Here is an 18557-nt window from a genome sequence, read left to right as displayed (position 1 = left end):
TTTCTCTTTATTTAGCCATCTGTGTGTGTGTGTGTGTGTGTGTGCGTGCGTGCGTGCGTGCCTGCGTGCGTGCGTGCGTGTGTGTGTGTGTGTGTGTGTGTGTGTGTGTGTGTGAGGTTATGAAGCTAAACACGACCTCTTTTCTTGTGTTGCAGATAACATTCCAGTGGACGCAAGACAGAATCCTTGGCTTAACGTGATCAAGAAATTGACCTTAGCAACAGCTTATCGTCATATACCAACCCTACCATCGCGGTACCATCTCTGTGTCAGCCTCCCAATCGCCTGCAAGTCCCCAACTGCCCACTGCAACCCCGAGGTCGGCCGGACACTGCGGATTGAATCGAGTGTTTGTGTTGCTGGTTGCTGATTCCTATCGTTATTTCCCACCCAGCAGTGGAAGGCAGGATCAGTTGAAACACGGCTTGAATCCAGCGTCATTACATTAACGTGAGTGACAGGACTGAACAGTTTTTTTTTAGTTCAGGGACAATGCAATGCAGCGGTCAACGCTAAAAAATCAGCACTTTCAACACAAGCTTATGAAGCGTACTCTTGAGTAGTCAATGCTGTACACTCCTTAGTCTTAGATTCGTCGGACTGGTTTTGTAAATGACATATAGACAGGCTTGGATCTTCAGCGTATGTGATGTGAGCGTCTTCTTGTCCACACCCTCGCTAGCTGAGAGCGTGGGTGTTTCGTTTTCTGCAAAAATCCATCAATTGCTTTCGCTGTTGTGTTTTTTCGCAATCACCGAAATGATTTCCATATGATGTTAGTGTGTCCCTTCTCTCGGTGTGTCCGGAAGACGGCATTGATTTCATTATTGCTCGCGGTCTGAACAGTTTCACTCATGTATATAATTCTCTCCAATCTTTCTGAGTGATTTACGATGGATCACTTCGACCTCTGAGTTTAAATCCACCATCACATGTCAATGCCTGTGGCCTTGTGGACGTGAGAACTGTGATGTGGTCTTTCCAACAGATGTTGTGATGACTTCCGAGACGTGGGCCCGCCCATTGTTCAGAGCTGTGAGCTGTTTGATGTATCTGTTGTTTCCTTCTATCTCACAGGGTGGAACCAGCTCCACACAGGGCAAGGCATATCACCAGACGAAACCTGGCCAAAAGAAACGAAAAGCAAGTAAAACAAAGAAAAACACTGAATCGCTGGTGAATCTTCCGCGAGTGGTGACTTTGAAGTCAGTGGCAAAGTCAGCAAGCATTGTCATCAATAAAGCAGTGAAAATACCCACTTCCCTGCGGCCTGACCGGCACACTGCTGCTTTCACGGGAGGTCGGCAACAGTCACCCATTGGTCGATGCGGGATTCGCAGAGTACACATCTCGCATAGGAGCTTACATAATTCATTTTGAAAAGTTACTGGCTGGGGAAAGGTCGACCCATTAATCAGCGGAGAACGCAGTATATCGATTCGAAGCTGTGTGATTTGCTGTCGGCTACAAGGTGTTGCATTAGGTTAACACAAGACCAGTGGAGTCCGATAACTGCACTTTAATCGAGTGCACAGTGTGCACAGTGCTCGGTGTGTGTGTGTGTGTGTGTGTGCGTAACCCAGAGACCTGACGATACTGTTCAAGTCTGGGGTAACAAACGGAAACAGGTGATTTATACTGATATATCACCATACAGATCGTGACGGTTGCAGCTGAAGGTAAACGTGTATACCTCATTCTCGGATGTGCTTTCTGTGGTGACTGTGTGATCAACATCGCGTTCCTGTGATGTTACCGAAGTGGGGAACTTACCCCGTTGTCTGATGAAAGTGTTCTGTGTTCCACCTTTGCTTTCACCACAGATACTGTTAGTTTCGTTAAACTTTCATTAACGGTCTGATTTCTGAAGAACCGTTCAACAATTGTTTTCTTTCCAGCATATTCTGAAACGAGCATGCTTGGAATTTGTAATAGTGGAACTTCTGACCTGTAATATCCAACAACACCATCAATGTATGGTGAGCAATGTAGCCATAAAGTTGTTCACATCAAAGTATTCGCAGAAGAGCCAAAATTAGCATCAAACCAGTAAAAAAAAAAAAAAAAAAAAAAAAAAAGGTGTCGGTTATGTTTTAGTCGAATGTTCTTCAGCGATTTTTTGTTGTTGCTATTATTACTATTGTTATTATTTCTATTGAAAAATCGTTCATCTTAGCGGTGTTGAACCCGAGGCTTGTCGAGGGCAATGTGGTGAGGATCGTGCTGGTTGAGCACAGCGAGACACGGTGCAGTGTTGTGTTGTGTGCTGCTGTACCCTGTGGGGAGACATGCTACCCACCGCCCTCGGGGCCTAGCAGTCGGCAGATGGTGCGCGGGGGGCGGCGCCCTCCGGGGATGTGGTAGGGTCTTCATGGTGTCGGTCAACCCCCTCCTCACAGCCCTAGACAACAGCAACAGCAACAGCAGCGGCGGCAGGCGGTGGCGGGACCAACAGCAGCTCCAACCACACCACCGCTTCCAACGCCACCGGTTCCCACGGGGTTTATTCTGGTGAGAGTGGGGGTTGTTTTTTGTTTGTTTGTTTTGTGAGGTGTTTGTGAGGGTGAGGGGTGGGGGGCTTGGGCGCAGGGGGCGTGGGGGGGTGGGGTGGAATGAGATGTGTGGTCATCCTACTGCTCCTTTTCTGTGCAGCAGTAGAGGTGCAGCATAAACGGAACAGTTCGTATGCTTTGACACCTCGTTGAAACAGAATATAAATTTCAGGGTGAAACGTGGAGTACACGAATACATGGTGAATCGCTAGACCCGTTATAATCGCTTCATCATTTTTACCTTAAAGCGCCATTGACTTAGCTGTAATGAAACATGAATTTAGTAATCATCGCATGTTGTTGTAACAATTAATATTACTGACTGGATTTACGAGCCAAGCAGATTTGTTTGTTTGGCTCATTGAAACGTTTGTGGAACATATCAAAGGAACGTGATGATATATTGAATACTGCAGAATCAGACCATCACACAACTTTGACCTTTCGTGGTGACCTTGACACTTGAACCGAACAAAAAGTGTTACTTGAACATCTTTGATTTGATTTGATATTGATACTTATAGGATCTTATATGGATCTTATAGGAAATATGTTTTATCGCTGTGGACTAACCTTTTTCCCGTCTGGAAGATGAGAGCCTGGGGACTAGCAGTTAAGATGACAAGAGATAAGAGACAGGAAAGGGAGGAGGGATGGAAGACAACAGAGACTCAAGACGTCTCAAGTTGGACTGGCTTCCATCAGAAGAAGGTTTTTGTTATTGTTGTTGCTACTGTTGTTTTTCCACACTGCTCAGGGGTTATCTATAACAAAGCCACATACCAAAGGAAAGGGACAGAAACAGGGGAATAGATCAGAAATTCCTCTCCCTCACCCTTGCCCGCTTCCCGCAATATTTCTTCCTCGTGGACGGAAAGAAGGGGAGGTGGAGGGTGGGCGGTGGCCGGAGGGCGGCCGGGGGAGGTGGGGGCGGGGGTGGGGGTGGGGGGGTCAAACGGCGCGTAGTCCCACACGAGGCCTCCCCCCAGTTCCCAAGGGAGTTTCCCGCTTTTCTCAGTGACAACCAGTCACGTTACTACACTGCGCCCCGTCTCCCGGGATGAAAATTCGATTTCCGGTTCCGCTGAGAGCAGGAAATGCTTTGAGTGATGCGGAAAGTGAAAGCGAGGTTATGCTTGTGGCTAGTGTTGAGGCGCGTGAGGGGAGGTGGTCAGGGTTTGTCACTGTGCTTAGGTCTTTCTGTGTCTCTCTCTTCCTCCCTCCTCTCTCTCTCTCTCTCTCTCTCTCTCTGTCTGGTTTCTCTCTCTCTCTCTGTCTCTGTCTGACTGCTCTCACTCTCTCTCTCTCTCTCTCTCTCTCTCTCTCTCTCTTCCTTCCTCCCTCTCTCTCTGTCTCTGTCGCTCTTTCTCTCTGTCTGTCTGTCTGGTTTCTCTCTCTCTCTCTCTTTCCCTCTCTCCCTCCACCTCTCTCTCTCTCTCTCTCTCTCTCTCTCTCTGTCTCTTCTATATATCCTACTCTTTCCATCTCTCCCTGTTTCTATCTCTATCTCTCTCTTTCTCTATCTGTCTGTCTGTGTGGTAGTCTCTCTGACTCTCGCCATCACTCTGTTTCTCTATCTTTCAGCTGAAGAAATAAAGATAGAAAGAAGGAATCATTCTGCTGGTCGACGGTGTAATTGAACAGAATAAAATTGAATGAAATAAAATAAACAAACAAGCAAAACAAGGACATCACAGAGAGGAGGGAGTCTCAGAGCGCCGATGATTTAATGGCTACAATGTATCAACATCCTGACTTGGGAGATATGTTGCTCTTCTTTCGCTTTCTTCTTCTTCTTCTTCTTTGTTAAACTTTTTCTTCGTTGCCCATGTGTGTGTGTGTGTGTGTGTGTGAGAGAGAGAGAGAGAGAGAGAGAGAGAGAGAGAGAGAGAGAGAAGCTTCTGAACATGAAAATTTAGGAATGATATGATGAAAATGATGATGGCGATGATGATACTAATAAAAATGATGACGATACTAATAAAGATAATAATAATGATGATGATGATGATGATATACTACTACTACTACTACTACTACTACTACTACTACTAATAATAATAATAATAATAATAATCATGATGATAATAATAAGAATAATAATAATAGGAAGAGGAGATTATGAACAATAACAACGACATCAACAACAACAACTTTACTACAACAACAACAACAACAATAGCAACATGATGGCCAACAGCAAAGCATTTCTGTTGTATAATCCTCATAGAGTTTCGAGGACAATGTGCTTCGTCAGGCACAAAATCGTGCGTTCCCGTTTGCTGGAGGTTGTCCACAACAACAGCAGCTATAACATTAACAGCAGCAGCAACAGCAACAGCATCAACAACAACGATAATAATAATAATAATCATGATGATAATAGTAACAATAATGATGATAATGATACGAAAACTAATAATGATAATCGATAACGAATATGATGATAATAATGATATAAAACAGGAACAACAACCACAACGACGACGATTAGCATCAGTCCTGGTAGTAGAAGCTGCAGTGTGAGTAGCGGTTATAATGAAGCATTTCTCTTGCACTGTGATGCACTGTGGTGTCTCAGCACTGAATGAATGAATGAATGAACGAATGAATGAATCTTATTTAATGAGGGAAGTGGAATGTGCAAGGGTATGCTTTTTTTTCCCCTCAGGGCAAATAAATCAAACAAGCAAGCAAAACAAAACAACAACAAAACAATAACAACAGCATCAACAACATTAACCCTTTCACTGCCAAACTCACATTTGTGCAGCAGCTAGGTAGAGGACCCATGTCACTGAACGGTGACCAGATCATGGGTCTGTTATCCATGAACCTACTGCCCTTATGTTCGGTGGTAGGATAGACCATATTTTCTACTTATCACAGAGGGAATCCCCAGCTATTCTTAGACTCCATATTTTCTAGTGTTTGTAGCACAGGGAATTTTGCACTCTAAATTGACTGGCGGTGAAGGGTTAACAAGATGATAATAATAATAATAATAATATTGATAATAATGATAATGATAATAATAATGATGATGGTGATGATGGTAATAATAATAATAATAATAATAATAATAATGAATACTTATATTGCACACTCCCCAGAAATCTGCTCTAGGTGCTTTACAAAAACGCTTTTGTTAACATAAAACATTACATCAATGTTACATACACACACCAAAATGTGACTACACACACACACACACAAACACACACACACACACACACACACACACACACTCACACACACACTGCATACATACATTTTAACATACATGTGTATCTAACAGCTACCCTAACACATACGCACACAGGCAGGCACAAATTTACATAAACACACGCACACACAATACACATTCATATACATGCATGTAGTTATGCACACGTACATATGTATACACACATAGTCAAGCACAGCTAACGCAAAGGAAGTGGACCTGCCACAATTGAACTTATTGCTGAGCGAAAAGGTAAGTTCTGAGACGATATTTAAAAGATGCGAGGGAATCAGAATGACGGAGGTTATCAGGGAGCTTTTTCCGCGTCTTTGGTGATTGAAAAGAAAACGATCTGTGTCCATAGGTCTTACTTCTGACGTGAGGTATCCTGAGAAGTCGAGTATCAGATGAAGAACGGAGCTGGCGAGACGGGGTATAGATATGGAGGAGTTCAGAAAGATACTTGGGGCAAATATAATAATAATGATAATAATAATGAAAAAAAATTTGTTTAAATGAAGAAGAGAGAGAGAGAACAAAATGATATCAAAACTAGAAAAGACAAATGCAAACACTAAAACTGACACTTTAAACACACACACACACACACACACACACACACACTCAAACGAAGGCACGTGGATATGAGACAGACAGACAGACATCCCTGACTATAGTATAAACAAACGACAGCGCATACAAAATTCTGCTGCCCGACTCGTCCTCAGAAAGAAAAGATCTGAGCACACCACTCCTCTTTTGCAACATCTCCACTGGCTCCCTGTCTCACACCGAATAAAGTACAAGATCAGCACTCTATGCTACAAATGTATTCACAAATCAGCCCCTTCTTATCTCTGTGGCTGCCTTCACCTCTACACTCCATCTCGCTCACTACGATCAGCTTCGGATCCACTCCACTTACACATACCCAGATTCAAACTCTCGACTGTTGGCCGCCGTTCTTTCTCTGTCTCTGGACCTTGCAATCGGAATGAACTTCCTCTTTTCGCTTCGTCAAGGTCTCCACACTCAGCTCTTTCAAGTCTGGCCTTATAACCCACCTCTTCCCAAAATAGCCTCCCTTCCCTGCCTCTTCCTTGTCTTTAGTTTCTCCAGTTTTAGAGTTATGCGTGCGTGAGAATGACTGGTGCGAAAGCGCTTAGATTTGTTTATGCACAAGATTCAGCGCTATATAAGTACCATTATTATTATTATTATTAAACGACAGCTGAAGGAGGACCATGATGCAGTATCAGCAGGAGGGAGGGGAGGGAAGCGTGGTTTGGGAGGGGAGGGGCGGAGTGGGGGCAAGAAATGGACAGGGGTTGAAGCCGTGGTATGTGACTATCACTCACTGCACACCGTTGAGCGATCAGCAATGCGAGCAGGAAGCAGGCAGGAAGTTTCCCGGAACAGGTCCATTTTCTCCAGCATGGAGGTCAGGGTCGGGAACGTGGAAAAGCCCCTTACACACACATCACTTGTATTGATGCCTGGAACAGAAGAAACATTATTGTGCTGGGAAGGATGGAGGAAGAGGGAGAGAGACGGGGAGTCATAGTGGTGGTTGGGGGATTGGGGTGGAGACACTGAGTTGTAGGTGATGGTTTGTGTGTGTGTGTGTGTGTGTGTGTGTGTGTGTGTTTGTGTGTTCTGTGTGAAATTCGGGCTGTTCTCCCCGGGGAGAGGCGCGTCGCTACGCTGAGAGCGCCACCCTTTTTTTTCTTTTTATATTTTTTTCATACGTGCAGTTTTTATTTGTTTTTTTCCATCGAAGTGGATTTTTATATTGAATTTGCCAGGGACAACCCTGTCTGTCTGTCTGTATGTATGTATGTGAATGTGAGTTCGAGCGTAATGTGTTCATGTGTGTGAGCGCGCATGTGTGCTACTCAAAGTGAGACAGACAGAGAGAGATAGAGAAACAGAGACGGGATGCACATACAGACAGAAAAAATAATACTGAGATGGAGAGGGGGGGAGGTTTACGACAAGGAAGAGCAAGAACAATAAAAAATAAAGTAAAAACAAAGTAAAACAAAAACCATAACCAAGTTGAAGGAAATGAGCAATAATCATAAACGGAACCTGACGGAAACAGAAATGTCAATGAAAGGAATTACACACTAGACAAGAAAAGAAAAGAAAAGAACAAAGCAGAAAGAAGAAAAGAAAGAAAGGAAGGAAGAAAGAAGGAAGGAAGGAAGAAAGAAATAAGAAAGGAAGAAAGGAAGGAAGAAGGAAAGAAAGAAAGGAAGAAAGAAGAAAGGAAGGAAGGAAGAAAGAAAGGAAGGCAGGAAGGAAGAAATAAGAAAGGAAGAAAGAAAGGAAGAAGGGAAGAAAGAAAGAAAGAAAGAAAGGAAGGAAGGAAGGAAGAAGGGAAGAAAGAAAGAAAGGGAGAAAGAAAGAAGAAAAGGAAGGAAGAAAGAAAGAAAGAAAGGAAGGTAGGAAGAAAGGAAGGCAGGAAGGAAGAAATAAGACAGGAAGGAAGAAAGAAAGAAAGGAAGAAAAAAAGGAAGGAAGAAAAAAAGGAAGGAAGAAGGGAAAAAAGAAAGGAAGGAAGGAAGAAAGAAAGAAAAGAAGAAAGAAAGAAAGGGAGAAAGAAAGAAAGAAAGGAAGGAAGAAGGGAAGAAAGAAAAAAGAAGAAAGAAAGAAAGGGAGAAAGAAAGAAAGTAAGGAAGGAAGGAAGAAAGAAAAAAAGAAAGAAAGAAAGGGAGAAAGAAAGGGAGAAAGAAAGAAAGTAAGGAAGGAAGGAAGAAAGACAGGCAGAAGAAAAGAATGAAAGGTCGAAAGACGCCATTATTGGTACGGGAGCTAATGAAAAAAAGAAATAAACGAAGGTTCAAAGACAGTAAAAAAGCTGCTTCCAGTGCAAGCTGTCCTTTCCACTGACCCATTTCCATAACACGAAGTGATTTTTGTTTCTTTCTGTATATTTGTTCCGTGCCACGCATATCACTTCTTCCTCCTCCTCCTCCTCTTGTTGTTGTTGTTGTTGTTGTTGTTGTTCTTCTTCTTCTTCTTCTCCTCCTCCTGTTGTTGTTGTTGTTGTTGTTGTTGTTCTTCTTCTTCTTCTTCTTCTTCTTCTTCTTCTTCTTCTTCTTCTTCTTCCTCTTGTTGTTGTTGTTGTTCTTCTTCTTCTTCTTCTTCTCCTCCTCCTCCTCCTCCTCTTTTTGTTGTTGTTGTTGTTGTTCTTCTTCTTCTCCTCCTCCTCCTCCTCCTCTTTTTGTTGTTGTTGTTGTTCTTCTTCTTCTGCTTCTTCTTCTTCTTCTTCCTCCTCCTCTTGTTCTTCTTCTTCTTCCTCCTCCTCCTCCTCCTCCTCTTGTTGTTGTTGTTGTTGTTCTTCTTCTTCTCCTTCTTCTTCTTCTTCCTCCTCCTCCTGTTGTTGTTGTTCTTCTTCTTCTTCTTCTTCCTCCTCCTCCTTCTCCTCTTGTTCTTGTTGTTGTTGTTGTTCTTCTTCTTCTTCTCCTCTTCCTCCTCCTCCTCCTCTTGTTGTTGTTGTTGTTGTTGTTCTTCTTCTTCTTCTTCTTCTTCTTCTTCCTCCTCCTCCTCCTCTCTTGTTGTTGTTGTTGTTCTTCTTCTTCTTCTTCATCTTCTTCCTCCTCCTCCTCTTGTTGTTGTTGTTGTTGTTCTTCTTCTTCTTTTTCTTCTTCTTCTTCCTCCTCCTCCTCCTTCTCCTCTTGTTGTTGTTGTTGTTGTTGTTCTTCTTCTTCTTCTTCTTCTCCTCTTCCTCCTCCTCCTCCTCTTGTTGTTGTTGTTGTTCTTCTTCTTCTTCGTCTTCTTCTTCTTCCTCCTCCTCCTTCTCCTCTTGTTGTTGTTGTTGTTCTTCTTCTTCGTCTTCTTCTTCATCTTCTTCCTCCTCCTCCTCTTGTTGTTGTTGTTTTTCTTCTTCTTCTTCGTCTTCTTCTTCTTCTTCCCCTCCTCTTGTTGTTGTTGTTCTTCATCATCTTCTTCTTCCCCATTCCTCCTCCTCTTCCGTTTCCTCCTCTTGTTGTTGTAGTTCTTCTTCTTTTTCTTCTTCTCCCCCCCTCCTTCCCCCTCGCCCCCCCTCCACCACAACCGCCCCCCTCCTCTTCCTCCTTCTCCTCCTCCTCCTCTTCTTCTTCAATTGATTAATTCAAAATGAGTCTATCATTCAGCTGAAGCAAAGAATAGAACAGGCTTCCAAAACATGTCGCCAAATTCCAGCAGTATCTGTATACAAGTCTAAAATACATATGTTTCTCTTCAGTACCTTTGAATAACCCTCTTCAGGTTCTTTGCAAACGCTCACGTATGCTCAGGCTACTGGCTGCTGTGCCATGATGAATGAAAAGTTGAATGACTATGTGACCGAACGCACTAGAAACCAAACGAAATTGTGTGTGTGTGTGTGTGTGTGTGTGTGTGTGTGTGTGTGTGTGTGTGTGTGTGTGTGTGTGTGTGTGTGTGTGTGTCTGTGTGCGTAACGTATGCTATGATGTAATAATTGTTCTTTTCATTATCTTGCTATTGTTTAGGGGATATTCCTGTATGTCTCTTCACTCGGTCCTTTTCTTGTTGTCCTTGTTTATTTATTTATTTGTTTATTCATCTACTTATTCATTTATTAATTAATTTATTTATGTATTTATCATCATCATTGTCATTATTAATATTAATAATGATAATGATAATAATAATAATAATAATATCTGTTTTAGGCCCAGTGCTCTTGACACTGTACACTGCTCCTCTCGCTGAAATTATCAACCGCTATAATGTCAGTCATCATTCTTATGCTGATGACACTCAACTCCAGAAGAGTGATACCCCTGAAAAATTGTCGTCGATCTTGCAAGAAACATCTAACTGCTTCCTGGACATACAAAACTGGAAGACTCTAAATAAGTTACAATTGAACGCGGACAAAACTGAAGCAATGATCATAGGAACTAAACATAAACCTCTCTTCCATCATAACTGACACCATCAAACTTGGCAGTACATGCATCCCTCTTTCCACTTCAGTCAGGAACCTCGGCTTTGTCCTTGACAACACACTGTCCATGCAAACATTTATCAGTCAGACATGTCAATCCTGCTACTGTCAATTGCGGCGCATCAGTTCCGTCCGGAAATATCTGTCCACTGACGCAACATCTAGACGTGTCGTTTCTCTCATTCTCTCTCGCCTTGACTGTAACTCTCTATTGTCTGGTTTGCCTGCTTCATCCATTCAGTCCCTTCAGCGCATACACAACTCTGCTGTCCGACTCGTCCTCAGAAAGAAACGATCTGAACACATCACTCCTCTTTTGCAACATCTCCACTGGCTACCTGTGTCACACAGACTAAAGTACAAGATCAGTACTCAATGTTATAAATGTATTCACAAATCTGCCCCTTCCTATCTTTGTGGCTGCCTTCACCTCTACATTCCATCTCGCTCTCTACGATCGGCTTCGGATCCAATCTGTTTACGCATACCCAGATTCAAACACTCGACTGTTGGCCGCCGTTCTTTCTCTGTCTCTGGACCTTGCAATCGGAATGAACTTCCTCTTTTTCTTCGTCAGGTCTCCGCACTCAGCTCTTTCAAGTCTGGTCTTAAAACCCACCTCTTCCCAAAATAGCCTCCCTTCCCTGCCTCTTCCTTGTCTTCAGCTTTTCCAGTGTTAGTTATGCATGCGTTGTGAACGACTGGTGCGAAAGCGCTTTGATTTGTCTCTGCACAAGATTCAGCGCTATATAGATATAGATATAATAATGATAATAATAATAATAATTAAAAAATATAATGATGATATTATTATCATGATAATTATCATGATCATCATCATTATTATTATTGTTTTTGTTGCTGTTCTTTTTGTCATTGATGTTGTTGTTTTGTTGTTGTAATTGTCTTTTTATGTTTGGTTTGTTAACTGGGCAGAAGTGTAAACAAGGTCTATACCAGTTAAAGTTTATCAGTCAATCAGTCAGTCTTCTTCTTCTCCTCCTCCTCCTCTCTTCCTTTTCTTCTTCTCATGTTTCAAACAGAGGCAGTGTTTAAAGTAGTTTTCCATTTGAAAAACAAAAACTAAAAAAAAAAACAACAACAACCGAAACAGTTTCAGCCAATGACCTACACAAATCTGGCCGTACAATGAACTGAAGAAAGAGATAAATAGATAAATAAATAAATAGAAAACCGAAGAAAGATAAGAAGGAAGGAAGGACATGAACAACAACATGAGGGAAGAACAACAGACGAATCTTTCTTTCTTTCTTTTTTTTAAAGTGGGTTATTAACGAGCATCCTGAAAGCTTTCAAAACAAGATTCAAAGGTGTAGCTTTTTCTCAGTTCAAAAAGAGAAGAGGAAGTATAATATAAACATAAAACAAAGGTGTAGCTTTTTCTCAGTTCAAAAAGAGAAGAGGAAATATAAACATAAAACAAAGGTGTAGCTTTTTCTCAGTTCAAAAAGAGAAGAGGAAATATAATATAAACATAAAACAAAGGTGTAGCTTTTTCACACTTCAAAAAGAGAAGAGGAAATATAAACATAAAACAAAGGTGTAGCTTTTTCTCACTTCAAAAAGAGAAGAGGAAGTATAATATAAACATAAAACAAAGGTGTAGCTTTTTCTCACTTCAAAAAGAGAAGAGGAAATATATAAACATAAAACAAAGGTGTAGCTTTTTCTCACTTCAAAAAGAGAAGAGGGAGTATAATATAAACATAAAACAAAGGTGTAGCTTTTTCACACTTCAAAAAGAGAAGAGGGAGTATAATATAAACATAAAACAAAGGTGTAGCTTTTTCTCACTTCAAAAAGAGAAGAGGAAATATATAAACATAAAACAAAGGTGTAGCTTTTTCGCACTTCAAAAAGAGAAGAGGAAATATAAACATAAAACAAAGATGTAGCTTTTTCTCAGTTCAAAAAGAGAAGAGGAAATATATAAACATAAAACAAAGGTGTAGCTTTTTCTCAGTTCAAAAAGAGAAGAGGAAGTATAATATAAACATAAAACAAAGGTGTAGCTTTTTCTCAGTTCAAAAAGAGAAGAGGAAGTATAAACATAAAACAAAGGTGTAGCTTTTTCTCAGTTCAAAAAGAGAAGAGGAAATATAAACATAAAACAAAGGTGTAGCTTTTTCTCAATTCAAAAAGAGAAGAGGAAATATAAACATAAAACAAAGGTGTAGCTTTTTCTCAGTTCAAAAAGAGAAGAGGAAATATAAACATAAAACAAAGGTGTAGCTTTTTCTCAATTCAAAAAGAGAAGAGGAAGTATAAACATAAACATAAAACAAAGGTGTAGCTTTTTCACACTTCAAAAAGAGAAGAGGAAGTATAATATAAACATAAAACAAAGGTGTAGCTTTTTCTCAGTTCAAAAAGAGAAGAGGAAGTATAAACATAAAACAAAGGTGTAGCTTTTTCTCACTTCAAAAAGAGAAGAGGAAATATAAACATAAAACAAAGGTGTAGCTTTTTCTCAGTTCAAAAAGAGAAGAGGAAATATAAACATAAATCAAAGATGTAGCTTTTTCACACTTCAAAAAGAGAAGAGGAAGTATAAACATAAACAAAGGTGTAGCTTTTTCTCACTTCAAAAAGAGAAGAGGAAATATATAAACATAAACAAAGGTGTAGCTTTTTCTCACTTCAAAAAGAGAAGAGGAAATATAATATAAACATAAACAAAGATGTAGCTTTTTCTCAGTTCAAAAAGAGAAGAGGAAATATAATATAAACATAAAACAAAGGTGTAGCTTTTTCTCAATTCAAAAAGAGAAGAGGAAATATAATATAAACATAAAACAAAGGTGTAGCTTTTTCTCACTTCAAAAAGAGAAGAGGAAATATAATATAAACATAAAACAAAGGTGTAGCTTTTTCTCACTTCAAAAAGAGAAGAGGAAATATAAACATAAAACAAAGGTGTAGCTTTTTCACACTTCAAAAAGAGAAGAGGAAATATATAAACATAAAACAAAGGTGTAGCTTTTTCACACTTCAAAAAGAGAAGAGGAAGTATAATATAAACATAAAACAAAGGTGTAGCTTTTTCTCAGTTCAAAAAGAGAAGAGGAAGTATAAACATAAAACAAAGGTGTAGCTTTTTCTCAGTTCAAAAAGAGAAGAGGGAGTATAAACATAAAACAAAGGTGTAGCTTTTTCTCACTTCAAAAAGAGAAGAGGAAATATAAACATAAAACAAAGGTGTAGCTTTTTCTCAATTCAAAAAGAGAAGAGGAAATATAAACATAAAACAAAGGTGTAGCTTTTTCTCAGTTCAAAAAGAGAAGAGGAAGTATAAACATAAAACAAAGGTGTAGCTTTTTCTCAGTTCAAAAAGAGAAGAGGAAGTATAAACATAAAACAAAGATGTAGCTTTTTCACACTTCAAAAAGAGAAGAGGAAATATAAACATAAACATAAAACAAAGGTGTAGCTTTTTCTCACTTCAAAAAGAGAAGAGGAAGTATAATATAAACATAAAACAAAGGTGTAGCTTTTTCTCACTTCAAAAAGAGAAGAGGGAGTATAAAAAAGCCTCCCCAAAGGGCGTCATTGAAAACATAAATAAAAGTTTTAACAATTCCCGAGGATGGTGTCGCATCAAAAAAAAAAAATATATTTTCCATTTCTGTCTCTGTCTCTGTCTCTCTCTCTCTCTCTCTCTCTCTGTCTGTGCAAAATAATGTTAATCAGCTAATCAAATGGACTGAAGTTAACCACATGTCACTGAACGACCAGAAAGCAAAATGATTGATGATTACCAATCGACAAAAACAACAGAATATTACAACATCAACGCCCCCTATACACATAGGAAATAAGCTGATTGATTAAGTAAACACCTCACTGCCAAAGTTCTAGAAGTTACCATTGATAATAATATTTCCTGGTCATCGCACATTGATAATCTGTGCAAGCGCATCTCTCAAAAGTTATTCCAGCTGTGAAAATTAAAAATATTTTGGATCTTAAGGCAAGAAAACATTTTATCATGCATTTATTCCTTCATCTATCGTTTATGCCTCAACTCTATATTATGACATGTGCAGTGCCAATACATTGCAACCGCTAGCTAGAATCCATAGTGGATAATCCATAAACAAGCTCTCATGATTGTACTGTCAAATTCTACTAGCTGTACGCCCGGAGACTATTTAACTTTGAATATTCTTCCACTAACATACAAATTACAGTATAATAAAGCAGTAATGTAATGATGTTTCGAATAATGAACGGCTTTGCCCCTCTAGCACTAACTGCAAGATTTCCACAAAACCAATCAAGGTACACAGATAAAGATTATAGTAATCCCCAAACCCAGACCCGACTACTCAGGAGGGAAACTTTGGAACTCTTTACCTACGATGATTAAAAATAAAACCAGTATTTGTTCCTTAGAATCATCATGCAAAACTTTTCTATTGCAGGGACTAAACACTTCAATGTTGACAACATGTTGAATGTCTTAAGACGATAGACGCTTCCTTCTCTCTCTCTCTCTCTCTCTCTCTCTCTCTCTCTCTCTCTCTCTCTCTCTCTGTGTCTCCCTTATATTCGCTGTATTGACAATGAATATGCTAATGTTCTGGTATTTCTGATTGACAAAGCTATGTTGGACACTTTAAAGGATATATTGCATGTATGTGTGTATGTTCCACCTGAAGGATCACCTTTTTATTCCTATTTTGATGTTGACAATGGCATTGATTTATTGGAAGATTGTTCATCAGACTTTTTTTTTCTTAAATTCAGTGATGTTTACATTATCATCTCTGATGATTTGATTTGTAGAACTTCCAACATTTCTCCCGATGTTATTGAGGATCATACTTTCAGTTCACAGAAGTTACCCAGTCAGTATCAATAGGAATTCTCAAGACAAATGTTTAAATAATTATGGAAAACGCTTACTAAACTTGTGTACTACATTTGGTCTATCAATGCACACGCATCCGCATCCGCATCTCTCTCTCTCTCTCTCTCTCTCTCTCTCTCTCTCTCTCTCTCTCCCTCTCCCCCCTCTCTCTCTTTTTTTTTTTTTTTCGCTGACCAACGCTATTGGATACAAGAAATGTCACCGATCTATCAACATGAAATTGTTAATATCTTTGATCACTATATTTACATCTGAATGTTGAAATTGAAATCTGGGGGCCTTACTGTGTGCATGGGGAGGGAGGGAGGGAGAGCGGGGTAGAGAGATCTTGTTGTTTGTTGCTTAGTAAAAATCATTTTCATTTATTTCTTGTATGATTTTCAGTGTATTTCTTTCTTGTTGATATCTTTCTTGTTGATAGTTCTGTGTTCATATGTTCTTTTTGATGTGCCCTTACCCCCCCCCCCCCCCCTCCCCCCCCCCCCCTCGCCCCCCATCCTCCGCTCCCCTCTTTTTTCCTTTCAGTTCTAGACCCCATGGCTAGGTGGGAGAAAAGTGTATTTACTTATTTCGTTACCCTGGTAAAATAGATAACATTTCGTCTCGTTTCGCTTCATATCGTTTCGTTTCTTTCTCTCCCTCTCTCTCCCCCCCCCCCCCCTCTCTCTCTCTCTCCCTCTCCCTCTCCCTCTCTCTCACCAGTCTAAGCATCTGAATGTGTGTATGTGTTCTTTGTTTTTTTGCGTGCGTGTGCACGAGTGGTGAATACTGCGAGCACTAATTAGTTAATGATTTTTGCAGCGGATGAGATGTCAATATTGCTAACAGTAGCCTACTTCGTTAATGACTCCGCGGCAATGACGGCGGTGGAACACATCTGGCGGTGATTGTTCAATGACTTCCCCGGTACTGAAGATGGCTGGACCAGAGAGACTGAGTTCAACACACGTTAAGGCTGAGAGACAGGGAGTGATCGACACGCCCTCCTCCCCACCCACACACACACACACACACACACAGCAGATAGAGAGACAGACAGAAACACAGAGAGAAGGGAGAGGGAGAGAGAGAAGGGGGCAGGAGAAAAAGAGAGAGAGACAGAAAGAGAGGGACAGAGAGAGAGTGAACATGTGTGTTTGTGTGTGTGTTTATTTGTGTTTGTGTGTGTGGGAGTATGCGTGCGCATGTGCGCGAGTGCGTATGTGTGTGAAAGTGAAAGAGAGTTTGAGTGTGGATATTCATGTGTGTGTGTGTGTGTGCGCGCGCGCGTGTGTGTGTGTGTGTGTGTGTGTGTGTGTGTGTGTGTGTGTGTGTGTGTGTGTGTGTGTGCGTGCTTACGTATGCAAGATAGATATAAAGAGCGTGTGTGTGTGTATGTGTGAGGGAGAAAGAGTGTGTGTTTGCGCACTCGTGTGTGCATGTGTGTGCGTGAGAGGGGCGGAGAAATTAGCATCGTGATTGCGTGAGTCAGGGTGGTGGATGGAGTGTCTGTCACAGAGAGAAAACCAACAAACCCTGACTGGGAAAAAGGAAGGTGAATACTGCAAGAAGAATGTTGTGAGAGGTGGATACTGTGAGCTCTCATTACTTAACGATTAAAAAAAACCGAATGGGTTAAAAAAAAAACGAGTCATTCGGATGAGGCGATAAACCGAGGCCCAGTATGCAGCACGCACTTGGCGCACTGAAAAAGACCCCATGGCAACAAGCGTGTTGTCCTCTGGCAACATTGTGCAGAAGAAATCCTCTCTGATAGGTACACAAACATACATACATACATACACTCAAGGCCTGACTAAGCACGTTGGGTTATACTGCTGGTCAGGCTTCCTGCCAAGTAGATGTGGTGTACCGTATATGGATTTGTCCGAATGCAGTGACGCCTCATTGAGAATCTGAAACTGAAACTGAAATCGATTCTGCAGCAGATGATAGGTCAATATCGCTAGCACGAATTAGTTAATGAATACACAGTAGATGATACGTCAATATTGCTAGCACTAGTTAATTATTTCGCAGCAGATGAGAGTTCAATACTGCCAGCACTAATAAGTTAATCATTTTGCAGCAGACGAGAGGTCATAAATTGCTAGCGTAAATATCAGTTAGATATTGATTCGGCAGCAGATGAGAGTTCAATATTGCGAGCACTAATCAGTTAATGGTTTTTCAGCAGATGACAAGCCAATGTTACTAGCAGTACGTACTGATTCCGCCGCAGTGATGACAGCGGCGTGTATCTAGCGGTAATTACTCAGTGACTACCCAGGACTGAAGACGGCAGGTCCAGAGGGACAAAGTACAGCACGTGTAGAGTCTGGGACAGAGTACAATGGACAGACCCTCCTGCTCACCCAGAGACAGACACTGAGAGAGAGACACGGACACGGACACTGTTTATTGCCATTTACAATACTATCCTTTGGCCAGGGGGGACAATGTATGAACAAAGGAATAACGGACGGTTTACAGAGAAATTGACACATTGCTAAGAGGTAAAAAGAAAATCAAAGACAAACAGCAACAACAACAACCAGCAGCAAAAGCATAAGATACAACATACTGCTACGATAAAAAGGGAAAATAAAAAGCTCGACCATCCAACTTTCTACAAAGTCATTCAGAATTATAAACTGTGGAACTGGCATCAGTGTAACAGTGTGTTTTCGTAACTTTTAGTCTTCCGAAGTTGATTTCTTTTTACGACAATCCCAAGCTAGGGCGATAAATTTTGCTGGTGATCTTATTCTTACTTCATCATTTATCAAAAACATACTGGAATATGCATGTTCTTTAATTTTTCACCGTTAAAAATTAAGCATTTCTTTCGAATTTCTTCATAATACTTACACATGAAAAGGAAATGAGTTCCCCCTTCAGTTGAAACACCACACAGTGGACAAGGGGACCGTGCGGACGTGA

The 18557-nt window shown here is 40.6% G+C and overlaps 1 protein-coding gene across 1 annotated transcript in view; it reads left to right on the top strand.

Moving 5' to 3' along the window:
* The first annotated feature begins 2108 nt into the window (after positions 1 to 2108).
* The window catches only part of LOC143287305 (uncharacterized), a 22747-nt gene continuing 6298 nt past the window's right edge, over positions 2109 to 18557 (top strand). Inside the window, exon 1 of the mRNA XM_076595253.1 lies at positions 2109 to 2511. The gene's annotated coding sequence lies outside the window, so the exon portion shown is untranslated. The remainder of the gene's footprint in view (positions 2512 to 18557) is intronic.

The sequence above is a fragment of the Babylonia areolata genome, chromosome 11 (genome assembly GCF_041734735.1).
Source record: "Babylonia areolata isolate BAREFJ2019XMU chromosome 11, ASM4173473v1, whole genome shotgun sequence".
NCBI classification, from domain to species: Eukaryota; Metazoa; Mollusca; class Gastropoda; order Neogastropoda; family Buccinidae; genus Babylonia; species Babylonia areolata.
The sequence above is the reverse complement of the archived record's forward strand: the minus strand, read 5'-3'. Positions and strand labels throughout refer to the sequence as shown.